This window comes from Mus musculus, chromosome 9 (genome assembly GCF_000001635.26).
Source record: "Mus musculus strain C57BL/6J chromosome 9, GRCm38.p6 C57BL/6J".
NCBI classification, from domain to species: domain Eukaryota; kingdom Metazoa; phylum Chordata; class Mammalia; order Rodentia; family Muridae; genus Mus; species Mus musculus.
In genome coordinates this window covers 17,180,614-17,192,625 of record NC_000075.6, presented here as the reverse complement: position 1 = coordinate 17,192,625, position 12,012 = coordinate 17,180,614, and the positions used below count along the sequence as shown (strand labels likewise).

Sequence of the window (12,012 nt, the reverse complement as noted above, 5' to 3'; positions counted from 1 at the left end):
CCGACTAGGCCATCTTCTGCTACATATGCAGCTCTCTCTTCACCTAATGTTCGATTGTGGGTTTCTGCTTCTACTTCTATCAGCTGCAGCCTATCTGAAAACAACTGGACAAGCACCAAATTATGAGTATTACAGAATACATTAGAAATCATGTCATTGTTTTTGTATGTTTTAATTTCTTTTGTTTTGTTTTGCTAGTCATATTTTGTTCTACCCTGGGCTTCTGAGCTATCCAGCTGCCAATTCCTGGTTATCTAGGAAGTGTCCCACATGGGCTTCCTCTTGTAGTGTGGGCCTCAAATTAGACCAGTTTCTGGCCACTCCCACAAGCTTATGGTTTTAATTTCCAATGAGAGCCCTGCACATTTAACAACAACTTTATTCAGTCTTTGAGGTTGCCATGGATCATCAAACTGATGAGTAAGTTCAACATACAACCTGGAAACTCTAAGCAGCTTTTTCTTTCCATTGCAGGATAGCTGGCAATCTTCCTGAGACACTGAATCACACATAAATTAGATTTTCAAGGCACTTAGCTGCTGCTAGTCAAGGAAGGCTGGACACTTTTTAGTACTTACTTTAATACCATTTACCAGAAAAGCAAAGCCTATGCATTCATTGTGTCAACTGATTTTAGTAAATACTAGTCAATTAAACTTCAGACTGCTTCTTTGTAAGAAATCATAATGAGCACATGAACTCACTCAGGTGTGTCTTTGTTCACACCCCTATAAGGAAGATCACTCACGGTGAACTGTTTTCAGCCCTGCTTATAAAACCCTCTATTCTGTCACAGTGCTAAGTCTTGGTGAAGTATCCTGTGAATGAGCCAACTTGAACTTTTGGTGTACGTTTGTCTTCAATAATAGCCATATGTTCTCAAAAATCATGCGTTCAGGACACTCGTATTTTAATCAGATGCCATTCATTTAAGAATAAAATGTTGTTTTATAGACTTAAGCTATTTAAATTTAAATTGAAATATCAGAAGGAAAAGCAAGCAAGCAAGCAAGCAAGCAAGCAAGCAAGCAAGAAAGAAAGAAAGAAAGAAAGAAAGAAAGAAAGATAGAAGAAAGAAAGAATTCACCTGACTCCTCTATAACTAATGTGTTAAATAAAGACATGTTTTGATGGGTTTTAGGATGATGTGTTCCTCAACTTAAATAATGACCGAAACAACAAAAATTCATGTGCTTACAAATTGTTTAAGAATGAATATATTTAAATAATTGTACTATTTACATCCTTTGATAGATAGAGATAGATAGATAGATAGATAGATAGATAGATAGATAGATAGATAGATACTGTCCTTGAATCATCTCTTTATTCCCTCTCCTAGAGACATCTTTCTCCTTTCTACATGTGCTTTCCCAGATTTGTCTCTTTTGAATTTGTTATCCATTTAGTTTTACTATGATACTCCGTGTGGTCATTTACCTTAATGAACCATAGTGATTCCAGTGGAGTCCTGTGTATTCATCAGTGGGCACACAGCAAAAGGAAACGTGTCTCCACTCCTCTGAAACTATCAGTAAGTAGCAAATATCTCAGCAGTGATGAGCAAACTACCCTGGCCCCTCCAAGTTTGCCTGTTGATTGGCCCATTCTTGTGTAGACAGTAGATCATGCTCAGTTGTTAACATTCGCCAATTGTGGTGACTGTGTAGTGCACAAATGGTGGCATTTTGTAGTCATGCTCCCTATCTTCCAACTTACTTTTGTCTTCCCCTCTCTACTGTATGCTCTACATCCTGGAGGAGATGGTATAGATGCCCTTTAGGATTAAGCACTCAGCTATCACTGAGTAATATCAGTGTGGTAGTACTTGTCTAACACTTACCACACAGTAACTTATTCTGAATTTTTGTTTGTTTGATTCTTTCTCTTTTATTTTTCAAGATTCTCTGTGTGATTCTGGCTCCTGGAACTTACTATGTAGACCATGCTGGCCTCAAACTCAGCATAGATTCACCTGCTTCTACAACCTAAGTGCAGGGATTAAGGGCTATATCACCTCCAATTCACTCATGTATTTTAAAAGTCTCCCTTTGAATAATCAGTGAAAGACTGACCATGTCCATCATCTACTGGACCCACAGATTGACATCTTGAGATGAATTTTACTGAACTTGCTTAATGTTTGGTTTTTAATACGTTACAAAAATTCTCATGTTTTTTTAAAATGTACTTTCATTTGTTTTTTTTTTCTCCATTCCTGACAATGACATACAAATTTGTATGGAATATTGGTCATTTCACAATCATACCGTTTCTTTCTCTTTATCTCTCTTTTTCCTTATCCCATTTGTCCCTTAGTTGACCGTCAATTCAGAAATAGATGAAACACAGTAAAAGAAGTCTAGTGAGGGAGTATCTAGTTTGATTCACTGTGACTTATATTGTTCTGGAAGTAAAACCTTCAATGTATGGACAGTTTGTGTGTGTGTGTGTCTTGCCCTTGCACTCCATGTACATATTTTGGATATAGCTAATAGTAGAATGCAATAAAGACATCCTTTTCTAAGCCATAAATATGATCTATAGTGATAATAAGTGTGGATACTAAAATATACTCCTTATCAAAAAAATGAATATCCATGAAGAAGAATGTCATTACAACTTGCTCTGTCAAACTTTTGGCCAAAAAAAAAAAAAAAAAAGTTGCTATATTCATAATACTGTGCTTAGTGGAATAAAACACTTCCATATGTAAGTAACTAAGGTGTACTCCAAAATATAAGAAAATATAAGAAATTCCCTAAAGCCAGAAACTAGAGAAAAGTTATTTTAAAAGAAGTTTACATTTAGAGAAATAGCCTGGTACGTGACATACTTCATGAAGATGAACTCATTCAACGTCAATGAACACCCAGAAGAGGGCAGTAATCACAAGTGTCTCAGGTCAAACAGACAAGAGAATAGACTGTAGATCTGTGATCACCTGACCTGCCAATGGACTCTTCCTTCAGGACTTTGTGATAACATAATAAGTGACAGTACCAAGACAAGGTTTTCATACAAAGTAAGTAGGCTTAGGAACTGCTGTAGGTGGTTTAATATATTCATGCAATTTTCCTGTAACATAAGTGATAATAAACATTCTTTTTATTTTCAAAACTGCAATGAATAAATAAAGAGAATGCTTTTATACACAATATCCCTTAATTTACACTTGGAATTGGCTCATTTCTGCTTAGCTAACACTGGTGGGGTGAATTTATATTGACTATTCAGAGAAGAAAATAAATTTGAATTTAAGGTTAGAATTACTCTAAAAAGCAGTTTCTAAAAAACTGATTAGCTTCAAAGTTATGAATATGTTTTACATTCTGACTACAAATTATGTAAGAAAGACCAGATTACAGATGATTAGAACTTAACATTGCCCTGGAAATTGAGTTTATACTAATATCTAAGTTGTTTTGTGTATTGTATAGTATTAGAATAATTTATTATTTTACTTTTAGAATTTTGACAAACCTTACCTAATTAAGAGCAGTTTGTTGAAAAAAAATATCTTTGTCTACAAAAGAAAAGTATGCATACAAAGAATGGCGAGAGGTGAAGAAAGAGCATTAACTGTGGCCCTTCCTTCTTCTCAGAGGCTATTGGCCATCAGTCCATGAGGACAAAGTGAGCACAATTAGCAAGTGGAGTTCAGAGGGTAGAGAGTGCGAAGGAAGGGCTTCCAGAGTCATCTGTAGTAAGGCAAGTCTACTTTATTGTTGTAGTGATAGGGTATATGAGGGCTTTTTTAAGGGCTACAGGTAGAAAGGGTTATAACACCAAGTGAGTGGGAACGGCTGATTGCTTATATTATAGAACCCTGTTATCAGGTGGGCAGGAAGACAGAGCAGGCACTGTGTAATAAGTTATACACCCTTGCAGGGAGCTCTGTACCAGGTCATTTTTCAGACAAGGCCAGTCAACAGTATTCAGGGAAACTCTCCAGACAAATTAAGGCAGAGAGAGAGAAAACCCTCTGAGATTTGGAGTTGTACATTTTGCACCAACATCAGAAAGCCATCTGGTCATAGGGGACTTGTTCTTGAACAGTTAATGGGATGTGTGTTGGTGACCTGAGTCTTAGTCATAACTTACTGTTTTTATAATCAATCAAAATAGCTTTTGAAGTAGAAGGATGGTATTAAATAATGGAATAAGCCATTTATATTCCAGGAAGAAGTGTGTGAGCTAGTGAGAAACCTTGGTGGTAATACATACATTTCAACGCTTAAGGTTCTAAGGAATGAACAGAGAAGAAATAGAATTCATTAAGGGCTATGGTCCCTTATTTACTTACAAAACTGACCTGTGAACTCCTTTCATTTGTATGGATCAACTACTCTATTCCCACATATAAAGTTCTTTCCTTAAGCTTCTTTCCCTCATTATAAGATAAATTCTTAAATCAAATAAAAAAATAAGAAATGAGTCCTCTAAGATCCAAGTTAGACAAAATAGTAGATATCCCAATATTCCAAGGCTTTTCCAATAAAGAGGTCAAAATTACTCGATTATGGATGGTGTCAATATCACACTGCAGCCAAACGAACAAAAGTATTTAGGATCTCTAAACTGCTGTTTGTCTAAGTTTTCTTTTTATAAACTGAAGGCTCAGAAGGAGAACTGCCACCCTGATTAGAAACTCCTCTCAATATCAATTGCTTTTTATTCTTTTCATAATATGGCATTTCTGTTTTTTCCCTCAAAGCAGCTGGATAGAATAAATATCACAAATGCATATCCTTTTGATGCCATGATATAAACCCCACTGGATGTCAAAGTGAAGATTCAGGAAATGAGAATCCTAACAGCATTGGTGAGAGTATAAATAATGCAGTCCCTTCAGTCATCAGCATGGAGATTCCACAAAACAAGGAAAAATGGACTGATGTATAGTCACGTGTTTATACAAAAATATCTTACATTTTAAAATGTAGGTTTAGACATTTTAGACATTGGTAAATATGAATGAGATCAACAGAAGAGAAGAATATGAGCGTTTCAGGGGCTGTTCTTGAACAAATTAGTTAAATGTACCTGTAAGTATGTCAGGATTATTTTATGCCATAAGTATATGCTAACAAAATAATGAAAATAATAATGAATAAATGTTAAATAACTATCAAAGTTGCAGTATGCCATGGCAAGAGAAGACGCTTTTAGATGTGGCTTCACTGTTGTTAACTCCTGGGCTTAGACCACAGGTGTCTGCAGCTGAGCTTAGTCAGGGAGATGTAATTTGACTTTCCTTATACTGTTTAGACACTGGAGCTCGGTGTCTAGAACATTAGATGATGACTTTTAGATGATGGGTAAATTTGTCAGCATATGTATCTGATATAAATGGAGCCGGTGTCTCCAGGAAAGGAATAAAAATGTATTGAATACCCTACCTGATATTAACTCTTCAATCAAACCCTCTTATAATTTATTATAATTTATATATATACCATTGTTGTTTTATTTCAACCAGAACCTACATTATCAAAAAATAGAATTTCAGATATTGAAAGTACATATTGTCTCCCTCCACTTGCTAAACTATGTAATAAGATAAGCTTATGAAAATAAACAGAACTCGAAGGCTTACAGAATTTCTCAATCATATGAAGAAACTAAACCAAAGTAGCAGTACTTAAGTTGTGCAAAAGAGTACTTATTCATCAGGCCAGGCAAGGGCATGGAATGAAGTCTAGACTTTGAGTTTGCATTTCCAATAGTGAACTTGGATGAATCTATTCAACAGAAGCAGATTATAATCAAAGGACTAGAATTGTCTGCTGTAGAGCAATGCAAAGACAAATGTAACACCAGAATTAGAACAGGATCAGGTTGTAGAAATGTGTTGAGCAGCTAAGTTTACAATGGCCAACCTCTAAATGGTTTCATGTGGAAGGCAAAGAATACAAGCAATGAACAGGATTAAAGATATGCTGCAGCCTGTTGTTGGCAAATTCATGTTTCAGGAAATTCTGAAAACACTGAGGATAAATTATTTGAGGAAGTTGAGACTAGGAGTAAGGAAACCAGGTAGATACTTCCACATAATTTGTAGGCTTGATCTGGAGTCTAGAACAATGTCAATGACATTCAAGGATCTTACAAAAATACATGCATCTTACTGAATCAGAGTCTAGGTTGGAGGTAGTCAGGAAGTCAATGCATAGTCTTCTCTACTGCTGCGTGACTAATAAACACATTTTAGCTTGAATCAGCATGCTTGTATATGCTGACTGGTTCTATGTCAACTTAACGTAAGCCAGAATCATCAGAGGAGGACATTTCAATGGAGGATATGATTCTATAGGCAAGCCTGGGCTGGGAACATTTTATAATTGCTTATTAATGAAGAAGGACCCATTCCACTGCCGGTGGGTCTATCCTGGACTAGTGAGTCTGGATTCTATAAGAAAGCAGGAGGAGCAAGCCAAGTGAAGCAAACCAGTAAGCAGTACCCTGTTATGGCCTCAGGATCAGTTCCTGCCTCCTAGTTCCTGCCTTGTTTGAGTTCCTGTCCTGAATTTCCTTAATGGTAAACAGTGATATGGAAATAAACAAATCAATTCCCACCAAGCCTAATGCCTTGTGGCCATTCCTCACAGCAAGAAAATCCCTAAGACAGTTTTTGACCTCTGTTTTAAGAGATCTTGTGAAGAAAGGGTGAACATAGAGAACTAAAATCAGTTTGAACACAAAACCATGAACCAATCAACCCTAAAGTATTTATTTCTTTGAATACTCATTCTCTAAAGTGATATCCATAGAAACCTACTGAATCTTTAATCCTACCTTGTCTTTAAAGAGAATGTAATTAGCAAGAAAGACATTCACAAATGTAAGGAAATAAAACAGGGGCCTAGGATATAATTCAGTCAATTAAAATGTTTGAATTGGACCATAATTTGTGTTTGATCCTTCCTATCTATGTGAAAAGCCTAGTGTGGTGGTGTATTCACACAATCCTCTGCTGGGGAGGCGAACCAGGTAGCTCCTCGGGCTCAGTGAGTCAGCCTGAGGCTTCAATAAGACATGCTGTCTCAAAATACAAGGTGAAAACTTTTGAAGAACTTCACACAAGGCTGATCTCCACAACATGAGCATGCACACTGAATGAGAATTCCTGGCAAGAAGCTGTGTCTGCAGACTGATGGAAAAGGCAGATGTGGAGAGGCTGGATTGCTGCAGGCCAGGAGGCTAATTACCATAGCGTGGTTACTTTTAGTTCCTTGAAGAGCCATCCCTTCTCCACAGCTGTATCATAACAAACATCCCAAGACTAATTAAGGACTTTTAGAGTCTCTTTACTTAGTATACCTCTACCACGCCCAAAGCTAAGAATGTCATCACAGAGGTCTACAGAAAAGGCTGCCATCTTGCGGCAACTGCTCTCTCTTGTAACCACCAAAGCAGTTTATACTTACATTGACGTGACTTTCTTTGTTCTGTCATACTATAAAATTTCGTGAAATTACTTTCACACTGGAACATGGAATTTGGAATAACTTCAATCTGTGTTCTTAGGCCATAGTTAACTCCGGAATAAATAATATCTATTCTCTTTACAGTGAGAGTGGTGTGTGTGTGTGTGAGTGTGTGTGTGTTTGTGACAACATACATAAACTTAAAAAAAATAGAAATACATAAAAATAAATAAAATAATTCCATTTCAGATATAGTTTCCCTGTTCATTTCACACATAAAGAAGTGTGTTCAAAAAGGTGTCATTAGACTTACTTCATGCTTCCTACATCTTACTGAGGCTGTAGAGTCTTCAGCTATCACAACACCAAAATAAATACCTAATGAATGAATGCTAACTGTAAAATCATTTTCCAGCTCATAAAATAACTATTCTTTGTTTATTTTCTAGAATCCCTACCACGTTTTAAAAGATTGAGCTGATTTACAGGACAAATCTACCCCACCTTCTTTTTAAAATCATGTGTTCAGTATCAGTTTACAATAAGGTGTTTTCCCTTAATCAAGCATCAACATCACTGTGAATACTGACAGGGTGTGGCCTTCTGCAGCATTTCAAGGAGGACAGCTCAGCAGGATCACTGCAGGAGAGAAGTGCCCCTGTTGCTCATACAGCTCAAGTTCTAGCTTCTAACCCTCCTCATAAAGACAACCATTCTGTTAGAGAGCCTTTCCTGAAAAGAAATTCCAGTCACGCCTCTAGCAAGACAGGACTGTGTCAAATATCCTTTCAGTGAGGGACTTGTTATAGTCTCTCTGGACTTGTAAACAGCTGGTAGACACACTCTCAGAATGACTGTTCATAAATTACACTGCACAAGTCAACTCTATTCACTTTCCGATCATCTGCATCCTGTGCTTCTTAGGTGATCTCATATGCACTGAGCACTCGACAGGATGGTAGCCTGTATGTAAGGTCCTCACTTCTTATCTTCTCTACAAAAAGATAAAAGAATAGAAACAAGCATGGGTTTAAGGGAAATTCAGATGACCTCATTATAGCACCATGGGGAGAATCAGTGGTTAGCGTGATTGCCTTTAGCAGCTCACCTCCTTAGGTAACACTCAGAAACTGTGCAAGAACAGCTTTTTGTCTCTATCACTTCCATAGCTATAGTCCCTTCTTTTCCCTTCTTGTGCAAAGGTTCTTATTTGCAGACTGATTTTGTTAGCATGACTTTGGAACTGATCTAATTCAGTCTGTTCTTTAGAAATTTGAATTAGCACTTGAATTGAAATGGTGTGCCGTTACTCCAATATTATTTCAAGTGGGTCTTGAAAATGTATTTAAGAATAACTGTTCTTTCATTTGTCTCCATAGCATGAGTTTTGAATATTTTAATGCTTCCTATTTCTATTGATATTGCTAATTTCCTCACAGAGCCTTATATATAGCCCCCCTTATAGCCTATTCCACCACCTCTTCACAGACACTAAAATGGCAGCTCCATCTGAGTCTCAGACTCTTTAAAACTATTATTGTACTTGGCATCTGCATTTCAATTTTCTTCTGTTTCCTCTTTATTAATATGAAACAAGGCAGTAAGATACTAAAGTTTATTGTGCCATAGCTCTTTTCTTTGTTTAATTGGACATGAACCATTCTCCTTAATATTAGGACAGCAGAACCTTATAGAAAAATAATTCAGTATTTCTCTAAGCATGGGATCAGATTCCAGGAATCTAAGTCTCAGATATTCTTTTGAAAACAGAAGTTGCAAGTGATTAATGAAACAGAGTAAAATGTTAATTCTTCAGCTCATGTCTCCCCTATTCCTCAGCAATCGCTCACAGCTGACTTCACAATAAAAATTCCTGAGCTCAGGAGTGATCACAGAACTGAGAAATATATGAGAGCTCCATTCTAATGTCTTAAGACAGCCATTCTAATCTTCTAAGGTTAACAGGGCAGGGAAGCTTCTCTCGGCCATACTGCCCTTCCCCTAAAACAGCACAGAACTACACAAAAACAAGTATGAAAGGGTGCTTTCAGCTTCCCAGTACACTTGGGTCATTCACAGAAGTTCATTTTATTGTACCTCGTGGAAAATATTAGATGTAGTAACGGTCAGGGCCACATGAGATCCATTAGAATAACACATGGGGACTGGATAATGCAGGTGGCATTTCAGAGATTAGCACTGCAGCAGCCAGGATGCAGAACAACTTCCAAAATCTTTGCCTGGCTCCTGTTTAGTCCATCCCAGTGCTTTGTTCTAACACAGCCTGTGTGGCCCTGTCCATTACTCCTAAAATATCCCAAGGGTTCTAATGAAATGAGCTTCCTGGGAGCACAGTCTAGTTATATGGTGGAGGACGGGAGGAGGTAGACTGGTTATGATAGAACTACATTGTACGCACATATGACCTTCTCAAAGAAGACAGAAAGAATAATTAAAATTTAGACAAGGAAAAAGAAATAGGAATCTGCCTATTCTAAAGTATTCATAAATATCTGAGGATATCAGCCACTGTTATTCTTTTTTTATGCCCTCATTTAAATAAGTCTGAACAATTGTGTGTGTTAACATGTACACACACACATACACATATTATATTTGACCATTGAATTACATTCTGCTTTGTGGAATCTATAAACCAGTCCATTTTCCTTTTATTTATTATCTCATTAATTTGTTAGAACTTTGTATGTTTTATGGACGGTTACACCTTCAGCAGCCTCTATGTTGCCAATATATTTTCAAATACTTGCAATTGAATTGTTCATTGATTTTGTTCACAGCATCTTTGCTACAAAGTTTTAATTTCATGCTATTAATTTAAGGCTTTTTATTACAGATTCTGGATGCCTTGCCTGCTAGAAAATGTCATTTTCACTTTTAATTTGATGTTAATTGATCTCACTCTTAATATTTTACCTAAGAAATAGACAAAGGGTTATATTTTCTGTTTTCATGGAGTAATTTATTGAACCAATTATTATTTCCTCATTGAGCTGAAGAGTTATCTCAATCAAATATTTATTCAAATATTCACATATGCTGTTGTTAATATTGGTGTCCCTACTGTGTAGCAATTCTTTGAATTTTGTTTCTGCTATTATTCCTGTGGTTTTTGCTGATGGAATGTCAATGTATTAATTTGATTATAGTTATATAACAGTAGACAATACTAAAGAAGTAAATTTCTTAAATCTTAATGTTCCTTAATTGTAAACACTATACTTAAGTATTCATTTTTTCATTTGAAGCTGAAATTAATTTTATGTATTTCAGTAATAATGGCATTTCCCAAGCAACTTTAAATTCTAACTGACAGACAATTAAATTCATACATTGACTTAAAAAAAATTAAATGGGGGTGGGGACAAAGCCCAGTTTGGTCCAATAACATGAGGCATTGTCTTATTATTTCTCAGTCACAGTGTTTAATTTCTGTCATGTTTTATCACTTTTATTTTTGTGAAATTTGTGTAGTCTCTGTCATGATTATAAATATATTTTTCTCTGTGTTTATATTCTTGAATTCTATTTAATGAAAAGTCAGCTTTGATGTATGCATGCATTGTTCTTGGGCCCACTGTGGTGGTTTGAATGAGAATTGTGCTCTATGGGCTCATATATTTAAATAATAGGCCCCAAAGTAAGTTTTCTCTTTGAGGCAGTTATGAAACTATTAGACGCTGCAGCCCTGCTGGAGGAAGGACATCACTGGAGGTATCTTTGAGAGTGTATAACCTCAACCTACTTCTGGTTTGCTCTCTGATCCTGGTTGCTGGTGCAGATGTTACCTCTCAGTTTCTTTCTCTAGTGCCTACCACCGTGCCTCTCCCATCATTCTTAGCTCATCCACTGGAATCCTAAGTGAAAGTAAGGCCTTTTGTCAGTTTTCTTGGCTATTATGTTTTATCACAAACATAGAAAAGTAACTAAATAATTCTCTAATGAAGCAATTTGTTTTTAATTTGAATGGATTTATCTGGTTCTCTCAATACTCATAGATATAAGCCATTGGAAATGCATAAGTTTGTTTCATTTTGTTTTGTTTTTCCTTAAAGTGATGATAATATGTTTTAATAAAGTATCTGTGGAAAATAGGTGAATTAAATGAGATAAGACTTCTTTTCCTTTTATTGATAGTACATTTTTTTAATAACAAAATATATCCTGATGATGGTTGCCACTCCATATCTCCCATTTCCTCCCCATCTCCTGCCCAATCCTAATCTTACCTCTCTTATTAAAAATAACTCAACATACTTCTAGGGAATAATAATAAAATAAAGCAAACATTGACACAGACACATTGAAATAGGACAAAACAGAAGGAAACTAGCCAAAGAACAGGGCAAGAAACAGAGACCCAATTGTTCATACATCCAGAAATTCCATTAAAAACCACTAAAAGGAAAGCCATACTGTACATGCAAAGAACCTGTAGGGTAAGAAGAAAAAAGAAAAAGGAAAAGATGGCATTGAGTTCTTTTTCTCTTCACCAACTACTGTGGCCTACTCTTAAGGGAATTTGCTTCCTATGTGAGGCTCCCACGTATAAAACCAAACT

General features: G+C 36.2%; 1 long non-coding RNA gene across 1 annotated transcript in view; it reads left to right on the top strand.

Annotated features, from left to right (window-relative positions):
• Gm39296 overlaps positions 1 to 11,301 on the top strand; it is a 175,390-nt gene extending 164,089 nt beyond the window's left edge. Inside the window, exon 3 of the long non-coding RNA XR_870555.1 lies at positions 11,260 to 11,301. This is a non-coding gene — a long non-coding RNA (predicted gene, 39296). The remainder of the gene's footprint in view (positions 1 to 11,259) is intronic.
• Positions 11,302 to 12,012: the final 711 nt, after the last annotated feature.